Source organism: Vicugna pacos, chromosome 12, assembly GCF_048564905.1.
Source record: "Vicugna pacos chromosome 12, VicPac4, whole genome shotgun sequence".
NCBI classification, from domain to species: domain Eukaryota; kingdom Metazoa; phylum Chordata; class Mammalia; order Artiodactyla; family Camelidae; genus Vicugna; species Vicugna pacos.
Window position 1 is genome coordinate 48,534,757 of NC_132998.1, and position 16,956 is coordinate 48,551,712.

The following is a 16,956-nucleotide window of genomic DNA, read 5'->3' on the forward strand; positions in this document are numbered from 1 at the left end:
AGAGGACAGCAGGCCAGGCATCCTTGCTTTCTGGGTGATACTCATGAGTCACAAGGAGAAGAGTCAGAAATTTCCTGGAGGGACATGGGAAACGATGGAGTAGTTAAGGTCCAACCCTCCATACGGTACATTGCTGTCCCAAGTCAACAGTGTCCTTCTAAAAACATACTTTCCTAGATGCCTCATCCTAAACGATTTCTCACTGTGGTTCAACTTCACGGAATCATTGTCTGTAGCTTAAAATGTACTCAAGGGCATTGGGTCTACTATGCAAAGCCCTAAGAATTTTATCGAGGGGCTTAGGATTCGAAGACTACTGAAGGGATTGAGTTCTGGGCCCTTAACCTAATCCACTCAGTGAAATTCCCTCTTAATTTGTGTCACATGTGGGGCTTCTTTGATTCAGGTCTCCACTAAAAAGAATACCACTCTTGAGAAATTTTTTTAAGAAGAAGAAAAAGCTTTAAAATTCACTGAAGTGTCTTGATCAATTCTGAAGCGAAACTTAAGTAATTTGTTATGCCTCATAACATAATGCATTTATAAATTTTCCATAAGTTACAGTGGATTTAAAGGTATCTCATTAATAACGTCCTTCTCACTAACATTTCTAGTTGCATTCTTGAGGGAGAGAGAAAAGAATAAGGATATTACTAGTATGGTAGGAATTGTCCAAAATCCAGCTGCACTCACGGGAGTATGTTGTTTCTGTGAAAGGTAAATCCTTCGTAACTGTTGATAGAAATAAAGGTTGAGAACTAGTGATCCCAACGCTCCCCAAAGTCCTTCATGCTTGTAGGACATCCAGTTCCCCCACTTGCAGTCCAGAACCAGCGGAGAACGGATGGTTCACTAAGGGTCAGAGAGGGAGGTCTTTCCTAAGGGCCAAAGTCAGAGCTGAGACAACAGAACAATGCCTTTAAACTGTAAGGGAAACTGATTTGCCATCTAGAATTTTGTATCCAGCGAACTATCAATCCAAACTGTCAATTAAGGGTGAAGGTGGAATAAATACATTTCAGAATATGCAAGTCTCAAAAACCTTAGCGCCCACCCTTTCTTTCTCAGAAAGCTACTGCAGGATGTGATTCACTAACATAGGGGAGGAGATGAAGACAAAGAGTCAGAACTGAAGAAACAGAGTCTCCAACACAAGACAGAGATGAAGGAAACACCAAGAAGAGATCCCAGAAGGACAGCTCGGTGGCAGGTCTTGAAAGCCACTGTCTAAATTTTAGTAGGTTAGGAGTCCCTAGGAAAGAAAGTTATCTCTGAAAGATGAAGTTGATAGAATAGCTGATGTGTTAATACGAGATTTAGACAACTGGGGGAGAATTTGGGGTTAAATCTGTGATAAACACATTAAAAGAATTATCATTAACAAAGAAGATACTTGTTGATTCCAGGAAAAACAAACTGTACAAGTAAATAACAATAATTACAGCATCCTACATTACTCAGTTTGTATGGTTACAGTTATTTAAATATTGAATATGAACCCAATTAAATTTCTGAATACTATAAAACTTTATGGAGAGGATGGGAGACTGGCTGGATGGGGAGAGTGTATGTGATTGGAATGGACCATGTGTCCATTTGTAGAACATCTACCACAAAACACCTAACACCAGATGAAAGTGTTTGCCTCTCAGCAATGGAAATGTGGACGGTGGGAGAGCTGAGTTGGAGGGGCTGGTATTTTTCATAAAGAGCCTTATAGAACTGACTCCCTAAGCAATGTGAACGTAGTATTTGGATACAAAGAATGTTTTCATTTTAAAAATATGAAAAAGCTTAAAAGATAGCTAAAACAAATTGGGAGAGCTGTGGCTGAACAGATTTAAAGGAGTGGATAAGACGTTGCTTCTCCCTGAACCCCTCCATCCCTCCTCTCGTTAAGTAGAGGTAACATAAAAATATGATTAGCAGCAGTTAAAGCCAAGTCCCCTCATAACTGGTTATGTTACTTGTGAGACTGATATAGTCTTTCCTCCAAAGAGCTCGGCGGCTGTACTGAGAATATTAAGTGTGGGACATTTTAACACCATGAAATTAAAAACAAAGGAGGTGTATGGAAAGAAAAATAAGATTGAGATTACCAAGAGCAAATGAAATCAAATCTTCATTAGAAGATAATTAAGACCAAGCCCCTGAATAATTCTGCAGCTTCCCCAGGATGCTAATAATACACATTGGCAGCATCATTAGTTTCTTCAGGAACCATTCTCAACACGGCACTATTTACCTCTTCTGCTTTTTGTTTTCCTGAAAACACTTTAAATCCCCCTTGCCCACCTGAAGTTATCAAAAACCAATCCACACCACTGCATTTTACCAAGATTGGCTGAGCCTACTTTGGGGAAATATGTAATCAGGGCTGCCTGTGGCCTGATCTCTCTCTTTGTGCTTTGCCCTGCTCTTTGGAGGACCAAATAATTAACTTAAAATAATCCAGCCTGGATCAATCCTGGATGCCTGGAACTTTCTTGCTGATTTGGCCTTTTCTAGTGGACATTCAGGCATGGACTAGTGAAAAATTCAGAATACCTGGTTAACTCTTTGGGCTCCAAATGTGTCTACTATCGAACAGAAGTGTCAAAAAAGCATTAGCCAGAGCCAAGAATATCTCACTCTCATTATGAGCTGGTTTGTTTTTCTCCTACTTCAAGACTCCCATTTCTGAGACTTAAAAGAAAAAAATCAGGGCTTGGAGGAGGAAGAGTGATAATTTTATTCTGACTTTAAAATATGACAGCATAAAAGTTTCATCAGCAAGGACCTGAAATTAATTCCTTTTTATTGCGCACTTTCTTTGTGCTAGCCACCATGTTGGACCCTTTGTATAATGGGATCGCTAGTCCTCAGTATACTTCTTCAAGATCCCTATTATATCTGCAATTTACAGGGGAGCACCCCGGAGGTTTAAACAACACAGTCTTCCCTAGATCACTGGAGGAGCAACAGAAGCAGTGTGACCAGCTGGAACCCCATCTTCTCATAATCATGATCTTTCCACTGCCTTATAAGGAGGTGTGTCCTAGAAACAGAAAGTTATAACTACCCCTAAGTTGTTGCAAGGATTAAATAAAGAAAAAAAAAAGAAAAGAAAAGAATACCACTGAGGCCAGTGCCCTAAATATAGTGAATATTTTATACATATTAGCTCTTAATGTGGTTACTACTGTCATTAGATACGTAAAAAGCTAGTGACCTTACCTTCCTCTTCTTTTCAATTTCTCTTCTTTCATGGCCAAAAGGAAGTAAGAGATACAATATGCCTACAAGTAGAAAGGGACGGCTCCGTGATGTAAGAGATTTTATACGTAAATGCCCTCTCTCCAGATCTTCTCTGCTGACCAGCGCACAGTTCCTACAGGACAGACTGTTCTCCAAGTCACAACCTGGCTATTTAACGAGTTGGCACCCAGTCTGAAACCTATTTTCCCATCTAACTTTGTCCTTCAGTAAGACCAGTACCAAAGGACTCATACTGCTTCCTGCAAGTTTCAGGACCAGTATCATCAATAAAATAATGCTTATTGAAACGATTTATTCTTGCTCATTCCCTCGTCACAGATGTGGACTGAGTAGTGATGTGCCCAAAGTGGGGTTTGCATGGATTCCTAACATTCTGTTTAGCAAGTCCTGGCACTGTCTTACTTGGATGTGAGCACAACAGCCATCCTGCTTCGAGGAGATGACAGACTGAGGTTAACACCTGCTTTAATGCAGTTATTCCCATCAACAGCCTCTCAAAACGCTGCTTTATGCCCTCAACCAATCACTGTTTAATGCAGTTACCATACAGTTTTCCCTCTGGGCTCCCTCGCACATCCCCACATATTCTTAATCTTCATATAAATTCCTTCCCTTCATCCTTTCCCAACAAATAACCACCCAGTTACAGGTGCGTTTTCTTTCCTTTTTTCTCCTCACGTGACTGGGTCTCTAGTTCAATCTTGACTGCTTTTCTAAGTTAATCCTTATCTCCCACCTCCAGGCATTTGGCGGATGCACAGTTGCTGGAAGGGCTCTCATCTCCCACTCTCTAGAACTCTCTCGGAGTTTCTTCTAACAATAATGTGGGAAGGGAGTCCTTTGGTCTCTTCTTCAAGTGTGTGCCCACAGGAAAGATAACAAGAAGGCTCAAAATCTGGGAACCAATGTTTTGTTGCTTAACACCCTGCACAACTGTTTGCCTTAGTCCTGACAGCACATGAGTGAGTATAGGTGTAATTCTCCTCCTATGACAAAACAACATCACAGTCGTGCCCTAATATGACCCATGTGTGGACATTCATTCAACCACAGATGAATCCATCCAAAAAAAAAGTACCTTACTTGCCTGCCATGTGCTCATCACTTTGGTAAATGACAGCAATACAAAGGTTAATCAGGTGGAAACTGGATCGGAGGAGGAAGGGCCAGACTAGGACCCAGGAAACCAGTTAAGACAATATGACAGTAGGTCAGGCAAGAAGTGATAAGGTCCTGAATGAACCCATAGAGTAACAGTGGTGCTAGGAAGCCAGGACAGAGACATGAGATGTAAGGAGGGTATATCAGAATAATGTGGGTATTTATTGTGTGTGAGGAATGAGGGGAAAAGAGATGACAGTCTAGGATGACTCCAAGATTTCTTGATGAGTCTGAGTTAATGATGCTATCATTCCCTGTTGGAGGGCTAGGAGAAATAGGTTTGGAGGGAAACAATGAGTCTAGTTTGGGAAACTGATATACCTGTGGCCTATCAAGATACAGATAACTACTGAGTATTTAGACTAAAGCTGGAAATACAAATTTGTGAGACTGAGTACTTGCCACAAAATAGAATCTCATGCTCGATGCCCTCAACAGAAATCAAACACTGTTTTGAGAGAATATTTTGGGAGAATTGTGTGCAAGACAAAAATTAACTTCACTTCAACATATTACAAAACATTTCCTTAGGAACACGAACCATATTGTACTGGCTTCATATTGTCACAGAATTACTTTAACTAAATTGACTCTTGTTCTGATGCCAGTGTCTAAAAGGAAAGTATTTACAAAATACAGACCTAAAAATTCATGGGTGCATCTTCTGGAATAACTTTGAGGATTTGATTCTCTTTTTTTTTACTGAAGTATAGTTGATTTACAGTGTGTTAATTTCAGGTGTACAGCAAAGTGATTCAGTTATATATATACATATACATATATATACATATACATAAATATATGTATATATATATATATATACACATATATATGCTTTTTCAGATTCTTTTCCATTATAGGTTATTACAAAATATTGAATATAGTTCTGTGCTATACAGTAGATTCTTGTTGTTTATCTATTTTACATATAGTTGTGTGTAACTGTTAATCCCAAGCTCCTAATTTATCCCTCCCTACCACCCCTTTCCCCTTTGGTAACCATAGTTTGTTTTCTATGTCTGTGAGCCTATTTCTGGTTTGTAAATAAGTTCATTTATATCATTTTTAAGATTCTGCAAATAAATGATATCATACGATTTTGTCTTTCTCTGTCTGACCTAATTCACTTAATATGATAATCTGTAGGTCCATCCATGTTGCTGCAAATGGCATTATTTCATTTCTTTTTTATGGCCAAGTAATATTCCATTGCATGTATAAACCATATCATCTTTATCCAGTCATCTGTCCATGGCCACTTAGGTTGCTTCTATGTCTTGGCTATTGTGAATAGTGTTGCTATGAAAACTAGGGTGCATGTCTCTTTTCAAATTAGAGTTTTCTCCAGATATATGCCCAGGAGTGGGATTGCTCAATCATATAATAACCCTGTTTTTCATTTTTAGGGAAACTCTATACTGTTTTCCAATTTACATTCCCACCCACAATATAGGAGGGTCCCTTTTTCTCCACACCCTCTCCAGCATTTATTATTTGCAGACTTTTGGATGATGACCATCTGACTGGTGTGAGGTGATACCTCATTGCAGTTTTGATTTGCATTTCTCTAATAATTAATGATGTTGAGCATCTTTTCATGTGCCTGCTGGCCATCTGTATATCTTCTTTGGAGAAATGTCTCTTTAGGACTTCTGCCTATTTTTTTGGTTGGGTTCTTTTTTTTTTTTAATATTAGGCTGTATGAGCTGTTTGTATATTTTGGAAATTAATCTCTCATCAGTCTCATTGCTTGCAAATATTTTCTCCCATTCTTGCTTGTCTTTTCATTTTGTTTATGGTCTCCTTTGCTGTGGAAAAGCTTTTCTTAAGTTTAATTAGGCCCCATTTGTTAATTTTTATTTTATTTTTATTTTTCCTTTTATTTCCATTACTCTAGGAACAAGTTCCAAAAAAATATTGCTGCAATTTGTGTCAAAGAGTGTTCTGCCTATGTTTTCCTCTAGGAGTTTTACAGTATCCAGTTTCACATTTAGGCTTTTAATCCATGTTGAGTTTATTTTTGGATATGGTGTTGGAGAATGTTCTCATTTCATTCTTTTACATGTAGCTGACTGGTTTTCCTAGCACCACTTATTGAAGAGACTGTCTTTTTTCCATTGTATGTTCTTGCCTCCTTTGTCATACATTAATTGACCTTAAGTGTATGGGTTTATTTCTGGACTCTCTATGAGGATTTGATTCTTATCTTCTGGAGGCTTCCTCACCCAACTCTGAGAGACATTCTTGTTTCTTTCAGTAGCATCACTGGTTGTATTCTAAACAATTGGTTTGTGTATCTTGTAGGTATTTTTTAGATTATGTAACCATGATGAGATTTCACACTTTTCTCATTGGTTTCTCAAAAGCATAGGACCAAATTTGAGACTTAGAGCATACTTAGCCTCACCCCTCCCTGGTGATATTTTGTTTTCTCCCTTATTTTTCTTCATTTCCTTTGCCTCATACTTATTTTACGTTACTGAATTGGATTTTCTTGCACTCTTACTAGTTTTAAATCATTCCTGAGACAAGGTATATTGTTTAGAAAGTAACTGTTCATTCATTCATTTACGTCCCTTTACAGTTCATGAACCCTCAACCTACAGATGTTCAGTGAGCACACACAGAAAGATGAGAAAAATGGATCACTCACATTTTAGGGTGGAAACATTATAGGAGGAACTGGCAAAGGAGACTGGAAAGAACTCATGAGACAGTTCTCTTTCTGACAGACCTGTGTCATGGAAGTCAAGAAAGGGACATTGACTGTAGATCAAATGTTGCAGAGAGATTAACTACAATAAAGTCTGCCAATAGCCCACTGGGATTGGATAATTGGGTGACGATGACCAGAAACAGCAATTGCATTGACCCCATGGAATCCATTGCCTGATTTCCAAGAAATGAGTCAAAGCAGAAAATAAAGATAATTCTTGTAAAGCATTTGAGGGAAATAGGAGATATTAGAGATAGCTAGAGGCTGACTTGTGATCAGGGAGGAAGCTGCATTTCATACTGAAGAGATCTGGGCATGTTAAAACTTCAGATTTGAGAAAGCAGAATAAAAGCACGGGAAGAGCAATAGGAAGCAGTGGGTCGGGTTTTGGTGATTGAAGGCTCAGGGCAAAGATTGAGTTAAGGATTTCAGAGGCAGTGCTGATTGGGTCCAGCAGGTAGCCAGGCAGGTAGCTGCAATATGAGAAAGTCAAGAAGCTTCAAGACTAAAGTACTGAATTTATCATCCATGTAGATGGCAAAGTCACCCAGGATCATGGCATGATGACCACGATCCAGATACCAAAACCCTCAACAAATGAGAAGGAGTGACCTCAACAGGGTGACAGCCAGAACAAGGTTAGACTGTGGTATGGTCACAAGGCAAAGTCCAAAATGGAAGGACGTTTTGCTTAAAGATGGAAAGGAGACGGTTTGCCAGGAATAATGGCAATATGGGGACAGTTCAGTGCTGCCTCAGAGCCTATGGGATATGTCTCTGATCGGAGGCAACATTTTAAGGAATCTCTGTGTGAGACTTCTGCAGGAGGCAACATTTTAAGGAATCTCTGGGTGAGACTTCTGCAGGGAGGCAAGGAGGAGGGACCCAGCTGGAGGAAAGCTGAACTTCAGTTGGGGCAAGAAGGTGCTGTTTGTTTGGAGAAAGGTTAGAGATGGGGGCTAGAGGAGAAAAGTTCACATCCATCTGTCTCCTATTTCCTTGAAAAAGAGATGACCATAACACACACAAGCCTCCAAATACGTAGATGTCAGTTTAAGGATGTTGCGCCTGAAAAGCAAATCTGAAATGCCAAAGAAATGGAAACTTCTCCCAACACATAGGCAGTAGCAGCCACCACAGTCTTTACCCTGATGCAACCCATGCTATGAAACTTCTATTTATTTGAAAGAGGAGGGAGACAGAAGGAGGAGTAAGATGACCACAGCGCCAGTGAGTATCTAATCTGTCAGGGCGGGGGTGGAGGACACAATGCTTTTAAGGCATCAATAAATAAACAGTTCTAATACGAGACGAGGGGCACCCAGTGCTTTCCCTTTAGAACTCATGGGAAGTGGATTAGGTAAAGAGCTCTATTAACATCCTGGAGGGAGAAAACCTGGGCTTGTCGGTGTCCTTTCATAAATCAAAGGATATCAAATTTACATGACTGTCTTGCTTATAACTTTTTAAAAATTAGTTTCTTTCATGTTGTGCAGCGAAAGAAAATACCTATTAGTAGCTACAGTCACTTTGATGTTCTAATAATTCTCAGAGAGCATTTTTAAGTGAAATATAGAAGCCCATTATTGTATCACATAGGATTCAAACTCTTGGGCATTTGGGCAGGGGGTGAGGGGATCCAAGTAACTGGATTTTTCTGTAAAGATTATTTTGTATTGTATATTATCACACATCTTAAAGAGTTTTAACTCTGAGCTCTGAATATTGCACAGTCTGGGTAGCAGCCAGATTGATACAATAAGTCTTAATGTCTCTAAATTAAAAAGTCAGTAGCTATTTGCCAGCTAAATTTTCAATCTGCTACATCAGTTTTTGCATAGAAACTATACCTTCTAGAATTCTACATTTTATAACTCACTTCCTCATAATAAATAATGTGTATTTAGTGCAATATCAAGCTCTGCCCTTTTTGCTTTTTTACATTTATGTAACTTTCTAAGTGCATAATTTTCTATAAAGCTAAAAAAGGACTGTTGCAATGGTTATTTCCATCAGCTTAAATGTGCATTATAAAAAAATGATATAAAAAAAAAGTTGCTGGCTTCCTTTTCACCAAAACAATCCACTTCTAATTGGAACAGCCAAGCTGCTCGAATATTGTTATCTTATACATTTGATTTACAATCGATGTTTTCCCCATCATTATCATCTAATTTTAAAAACTATAAGCATCTATCAAATACATGGTTCAAAGTAAAAGCAATAATTTAAAACAGACTCGCTTAAAGTAAATATTCCTGGAAATTAAAAAATAAATGCTCATTGACATTTTCTGCCATCAAAGTGCAGCACCTCAAAAGAGAAATCTGAACCATCAATGTAGCACAGTTTACAAAAGAAATGAGACATAAAAGTTTTGATTGTATTTAAATAAACTTTTTCTGATCCACTATCTCTTGCCTGCTCAACCTCTGTTTCTCATACCACCACCACCACCCCGCCCACCGCTTTATCTCAATTTCCTTTTAGATTGGCAGTAAAATCTGACAGTGTTTTGTTGTACGGCTGATTGCATTGGTATCATGCTAAAAATAAGAGTAATGCATTAAAAAAAATCCATACTCCAAGAATACTTTTGAAATTCCTCCTCATTTTTCTAATACTTTTATGGGGATTTTTATAATTAAATATTTCATCTATACTATTTAATATACAATGAATGTGAACTAGACTTCTAATGAGCTTCCTTCCTTCCTTCCTTTTCGTCATTTCTTCCTTTCTTCTTTCTCTCTTTCCAAATGTAAGTCAATTACTCCTACACCATGTATTAAGTAATAGATTCTTTCCCCTTTGATCCTAATAACACCTTTATCATATATTAAATTCTTGCATTCATAATAGTTCATGCTTTCACAGTGCTTACAGCAAACCAGGCTTTGCTTTAATATTATACATATATTGCCCTTACAGAAACCCTATGCAGTATGAACCACTTTATCCTAATTTTACAGATGAGCTATTTGAAATACAGAGAATTTACGACTTTGTCCAAGGTCACACACTACAATGCTCTCATCTGTACATATATTTTTATCCTAAACTCTACTCTGTCCCATTAACAATCCCTCAGCTGGGATCATACTTTCAATCACCGCAGCTTTACAGCACATTTTGACATCTCCTGGGGAACATGCCCCTTTGTTCTTTTACTGTTTTCTTGCTATTTTCAATCTTTAATGTAAATTTCATCATTCACTTGACACATTAAAAAATACGTATTTTCAACAGAATTGTATGAAACTGACAGATTCGGAGAGAATGTCTATCTTTATAACACTGAGTTATCCCATCCAGGAACATGCCAAGATTCCTCATTTACCTGGATCTTCCTTTTGTGCTCCTCAGCCAACGTTATGGTTTTCTTCATATAAATTTCACACATTTCTTGCTAAATTTATCCACAGGCATTATATTTTTTCCTATTTTTTTCATTACATTTCCAGTCTCTCACAGGTTAAGATATCAATCAGAAAGCTCTGGATTTTTTTGCATATTTCCCACATTTACTGAATTCTGTTATTCCTTTCTAAAAAGATTTTCAGTGGATTTTGAGACATTTAATTATATCTTCTGAAAAGAAAAATAATTGTGTCCAATTCTTTCCAATATTTGTAGTCCTTTGTTTTCCCATTTTATTGCTTTGATGAAAACCTCTAGAACAATATTAAATAAGGTGTTAAGACAGAAAGTATTGGTTACCCCCCAGTATCTATTCTTTTCTTCACCCATGGGAAACTCCAGTTTTCAGATGAGCACACAGCTATTCAGAATAAAGGCTACAGTTTCCAGCATCCCTTGCAACAAGGTGAGGCCATGTGGCCAATTACTGGACAATGTTAGCAGAGTATAACGTGGCAACGTCCATGAGCATTTTTTTAAAATAGCAGACACCACAGTAGTCTCCTTTCTTCTTTACCCGTTGTCCATTTCTCCATCCTTCTGCCTTAAATACAGATATGATATCTGGAACTGAAGTTGTCATCTTAAAATGAGAACAAAGACCACACCAGGAGTAACAGAATGAGTCTTGGTACCTGAAGAGGCCATGGAATAGGCCCTCTTTACCACCCTTAATTGCCTTTCTCCAGTTTTCTTGAAAGAAGGGAGAGAAATAAAAATCAAACCTAATCCTAACAGAGACAGTTGGGATAGTGACAATCACCCTTTTTCCTGAACATAATGGGAATACCACTTGGTATGATACTGGTCATTGGCTTCTTATATATACTGTTTCTCAACTTAGGAGCTCCCTTCTAACTCTAATTTATAAGAAATTTTAAATCAGAAATGACTGTTAATTTTATCAAATGATTCTTTGGATCAGCACTGTCCAATAGAACTTCCCACAACGATGGAAATGTTCATATCTGTGCTAACTCCATAGCCACGAGCCACATGTGGGTACCGGCACTTGAAATATGGCTAGTGGGAATAAGGAACCAAAAATATTAATAATTTAACTTCAATTATTCAAATTCCCATTAGAATAGCTGCATGTGGCTAAGGTCTGCCATGTTGGGCAGAGGAGATCCAGATGATCATATAGACATTCTCTTTTAATCTAATAATATAAGATATTGAAATAACAGACACAGTATTGTTGAAACATCTTTCATTGCTGAAACAAGATCCATTTCATAACACTAAATTTGACTTGCTAATATATTATTAATGTAGTAAGATGGAGAAAATTGCTTTCACCGGGATCCTTAGAGAAAGCACTATGTTTGTTCAGAAGAAATGCTTCACAAATCTCTTGGGGTGGTATATAAGACGTAGAGGAAATGCGCAAATAATAAGGGTAGTGGAATTTGCTCTCCGTAATGAAGGAGTACAGAATTTTATGTCCTAAACAGGAAAACTGACAGGGACAGAGTGGAGCCTGTGAGTCTGAGCACTGCATCTGCGAGAGAAGGAGAGACGTACGACGTAAGGGATACCACAGAAAAAGGAACTGGGAAGAAGAGAAATTTCAGAGATTTTTCTGCAAAATTCTAAATATCATGTGATACAATTCTTCCTTTGGTCCCCTCAAATTTTCAGTGACGTCTACAAAGATCACTAATGTTGTTGGGGTTGGGGGAGTGTTATATTTATTGGATGTGTTCACAGATATTCTGTTTCTTTGTCCTTCCAGATGTGTGGTGGGATTTAATTTTCTTAACTTCCTAAAATTGGCTGTGGTTTGCACTGACCAATAAATGTGAGTGGCAGTAATATACATATATACCTCATCTTCTTTATCCATTCATCTGTCTATGAACACTTAGGTTGCCTCCATGTCTTGGCTACATAAATAGAGCTGCTATGAACACTGGAGTGCATGTCTCTTTTCAAATTTTAGTTTCCTCTAGATATGTGCCCAGGAATGGGATTGCTCCATTATATGGTAAGCCTACTTTTAGTTTTCTAAGGAATCTCTATACTGTCCTCCATAGTGGCTGCACCAATTTACATTCTCAACAACATTCCTTTCCTCCACACCCTCTCCAGCATTTACTATTTGTATATTTTTTGATGATGGCCATTCTGACCAGGATGAGGTGATACCTCATTGTAGTGTTGATTTGCGTTTCTCTAATAATGAGCGATAGTGAGCATCTTTTCATGTGCTTGTTAGCCATCTGTGTATTTTCTATGGAGAAATGTCTCTTTAGCTCTTCTGCCCCTTTTTTGAATGGGTTCTCTGGTTTTTGATATTGAACTGTATGAGTTGTTTGTATATTTTGGAAATTAATCAATCCCTTGTCGGTCTCATCATTTGCAAATATTTTCTCCCATTCTGTAGGTTGTCTTTTCATTTTATTTATGGTTTCCTTTGCCATGCAAAAGCTTTTAAGTTTAATTAGGTCTCATTTGTCTATTTTTGTTTTTATTTATGTTACTCTAGGAGTCAAATCCAAAAAAAAACATTGCTGCAATTTATGTCAAAGAGTGTTCTGCCTATGTTTTCCTCTAGGAGTTTTGCAGTATGTGGTCTTACATTTAGGTCTTTAATCTATTTTGAGTTTATTTTTGTATACGGTGTTAGAGAATGTTCTAATTTCATTCTTTTACATGTATCTATCCAGTTTTCCCAGCAACACTTATTGAAGAGACTATCTTTTCTCCATTGTACATTCTTACCTCCTTTGTCATAGATTACTTGACCATAAGTGTGTGGGTTTATGTCTGGGCTTCTATCCTGTTCCATTGATCTATTTGTCTGTTTCTGCGCCAGTACCATACTGTTTTGAGTACTGTAGCTTTGTAGTATAGCCTGAAGTTAGGGATCATGACTCATTCAGCTCTGCTCTTCTTTCTCAAGATTGTTTTGGCTTTGCAGGGTCTTTTTTGTTTCCATACAAATTTTAAAGCATTTTGTTCCAGTTCTGTGAAAAATACTGCTGGTAATTGGATAGAGATTACACTGATTTGTTGATTGCCTTTGGTAGTATGGTCATTTTAACAATATTTATTCTTCCAATCCAAGAACATGGTATATTGTTCCATATGTTTGTATCATCTTTCATTTCTTTCATCAGTGTCTTAAGAGTTTTTGAAGTACAGGTCTTTTGCCTCCTTAGGTAGGTTTATTCCTAAGTATTTATTCTTTTTGATGTGATAGTAAATGGGATTTTTCCTTAATTTCTCTTTCTTCTTTTTCATTGCAGATGAGATGTAATTCATATAGGAGGGAATAGTTGTGACCACCCCCAGTTATAGGCTTACATCACCCCCATTTAGCAACCAAGAAGAACAGAACCTTTCCCACAGATGTGAATACAAAATTACAGGAGAGCACTCTGATGAACTCTACTTGGGTCACATGCCCCACCATGGATCATTATATGCAAGAATATATTACATATGGTTTAACAGGATTGGTTTACCTGTGACCAGGAATCACTGTAATATCGCACTATCATAATTATCATATAACTGACGTGGGGGAGGAGCCACCTCCAAAGGAGGGAGTGGTACTAACTGATAAAAGAAAAATGAGAGAGAAAGATAGAGGGACAAACATAATTATTAGGCAAAACAAACAAACAAACAAACAAAACACAGTAGGTGCTCACTCCCCTCCAAAATGGGCTCAGCTCTAGAGAGGAATTAATCTTTGGTGACCTTTTTCAATTCCTTCCATGGTCATTGGTCCATTTGGGTTTTCCTAACTCCACTTGAGTCAATTTTAATAATTTACATTTTTATTAGAAAAATCACTTATTTTATCAGATTTTCAAATGTGTTTGCAAAAATTGAACAGGTTTTTCCACGTAATGTCCATCAGCAGGAAAGCCAATGGCACAATGCCAAAGGCAATGTCATAAAAGCAATCCTCTGGGGAACTAAATCAAAAGTATTTCAGGCTGCAGCTCTCTCTTTGGTTAATCCAAGGGCAAAATTGAGTGTGTCCAGAGAATGGATGGACTGCATATCCTTCAGGGAATCCTCCAAATACATTACCTTTCACAATGGGGCTTTTGCTAGGTACTGGGCAGCAGAGATTTCTAGGTTATAACCTCTGACAAGACCTGGGAGTACAAATAATTTTACAATGTTCAATTGCATGTTTCATTGGTCAGTAAAAATGAATAGAGCTGGCACTCTCCTGAGAAAGTTGAGACATCTAAACAGAACACACGTCTGAAGAGAAGACTCTTCTGGACCACATAAAGGTAGGTCCACGGAATAAGTGCTCATGGAAAGGGCCAGGCTTTTCTCAGAGCAACTGAGCAGCTGAACAAAACATAAGACAGGACGACAGAAGCATTCTGTGAAAGCTCAGGAAAAGCCAGTGTGCTGCTGGCAGAGGGTGTGGGTACAGCAGGTGAAATGGAAAGCATCAGATGGGTTTCATCGTGGGGGTGGTAGTGGAGGTGGGCACGGTAGGATGGGAGGGGCTTCAAAGGGCAGAAGGTAAGCAGAGGGGCAAGAGAGAACTTCATGAATAAGCATGTCGCGTGAAACACACTGCTTTTCAGTTCAGGAAATGGATGAAGGGATAGAACAAAGGTTGGATGAAGAGATGAACCAAACTATTGCCCAGCAACTGTGATGTAAGGAGGTCCAAGCCAAACACTGGATGATGTGGAAAGCGGCCCTGAGAGCCAGAGGGCCTTGCATGTCCCAGTGGAATTCAGCCACAAGTGACCCTAGACATAATCACAGGAAGCAGAGAAAAAGTACATCTGAGCCCAGCCTGAACTCAAATCAACACTGAGAAATAATAAACTGTTGTGGTTTGAAGCCATTACATTAGGGCGTGGCTGGTCCTATTAGGTCAAGTCTGGAACTGCTTGCCCCGTCTTGTGCTGTCCTTAATGTGAGCAGTGGAGCGGTCAGCATTCTGAATCTAAACCATCCTTCACAAAGGGCCATGAATTTATTCTTCTCTGAGAAGCAGGAGTCCAGAGGTCCGTGGGAATTGAAGGAAAAAGTCAATCCAACACCAGTGTTGTTACTTATACTGTGCCTATTAACATTCACCTTGTGTGTGCTTTCTTTTGTCCCACACGATACAAAGCTTCCTTTTATTATGATTTCAACAGTGCTTTGCATTACTGTCTAGATGTTCTAAATCCAAGGTTCTACATTTTTCCCATTAAGATGTACAAGATGACTGACACTTACATGAATGACACATTCACAAGGGGTAATTTCAGGGGCTCTGAAAGGCCACCCCACTAGCTGTATAATCCTCTTGCCTCCGTTCTTTAGCTTTTTTCTACTTCTTTTTTTTATTGAAGTATAGTCAGTTTACAATGTTGTATTAATTTCTGGTGTACAACATGGTGATTCAGTTATACATATATAAAAAATGGATTCCTTTTCATATTCTTTTTCATTATAGGCTATTACAAGGTATTGAGTACAGTTCCCTGAGCTATACAGTAGGGCCTTGCTGTTTATCGATTTCATAGATAGTAGTTAATATCTGCAAATCCTGAACTCCCAATATATCCCTCCATCTTCCCTTTGTCCCCGATAACCACAAATTCGTTTTCTGTGTCTGTGGTTCTTTTTCTGTTTTGTAAATAAGTTCATTTGTCTCATTTTTTTTGGATTACACATATAAGTGCTGTCATATGATATCTGTCTTTGTCTGACTTACTTCACTTAGTATGACAATCTCCAGGTCCATCCTTGCTGGGGCAAATCTCCTTTGGTTCTTTAGAGCAGCCAGTTCGAAGGTGTTGATTTTGTGAAACATTCATGAAACATTGGTGGAAATCTAAAAAGCAATTTGAAAATACCATGGGAAGTTTGTTGGAATAACTTGTACCTTGATTCAACTTTCCCTAACAATGGGAGAAAAAAATACCGATTCTTTGTTTACACAATTCCCCTCTAGTAAGCTGCCCTTCCTTCTCTTTCACTTTTAATAAGTCAGCCTTTGATAGTCACTTGCTCTCTCTAATACTCTCTCAAAAGGCAGAATCAATTGTTCCTTCAACTAGTTCTCACAGCCTTTTAAATGTACTTCTATAACTGCATTTTATTAAACTCCTTCTGTATGTGTCTCTCACTGTGAGGACAGGTCTAGTTATCACCTTGACTCTTCCAGGTCCAGTATCAGCGCACAGCAAATAGCAGACACTTGGTAATTCTTGGTAGAACTGAAATTAAATGTCAAAACTAAAAATGTGACCTGTTAAACAAATTGTGAAAAAACCTAAATGGAAGAAAATATTCTCATGATTTGTTTTGGCAAGACCTTTTTAGAAAGACATGATTTTGAAATAGTGGCAAATAAAAGAAAAAATCAGAACCAGAACAGCTCAAATAAACATGTAACAATTGTGATGAATTCTAAA

At 38.1% G+C, this 16,956-nt stretch overlaps 1 long non-coding RNA gene across 1 annotated transcript in view; it reads right to left on the minus strand.

The window, feature by feature from the left end:
* Positions 1 to 3,215: 3,215 nt before the first annotated feature.
* The window catches only part of LOC116282697 (uncharacterized), a 28,913-nt gene continuing 15,172 nt past the window's right edge, over positions 3,216 to 16,956 (minus strand). Inside the window, exons 3-4 of the long non-coding RNA XR_012078606.1 lie at positions 16,254 to 16,373; positions 3,216 to 3,278 (exon numbers count right to left, since the gene is read on the minus strand). This is a non-coding gene — a long non-coding RNA (uncharacterized lncRNA). The remainder of the gene's footprint in view (positions 3,279 to 16,253; positions 16,374 to 16,956) is intronic.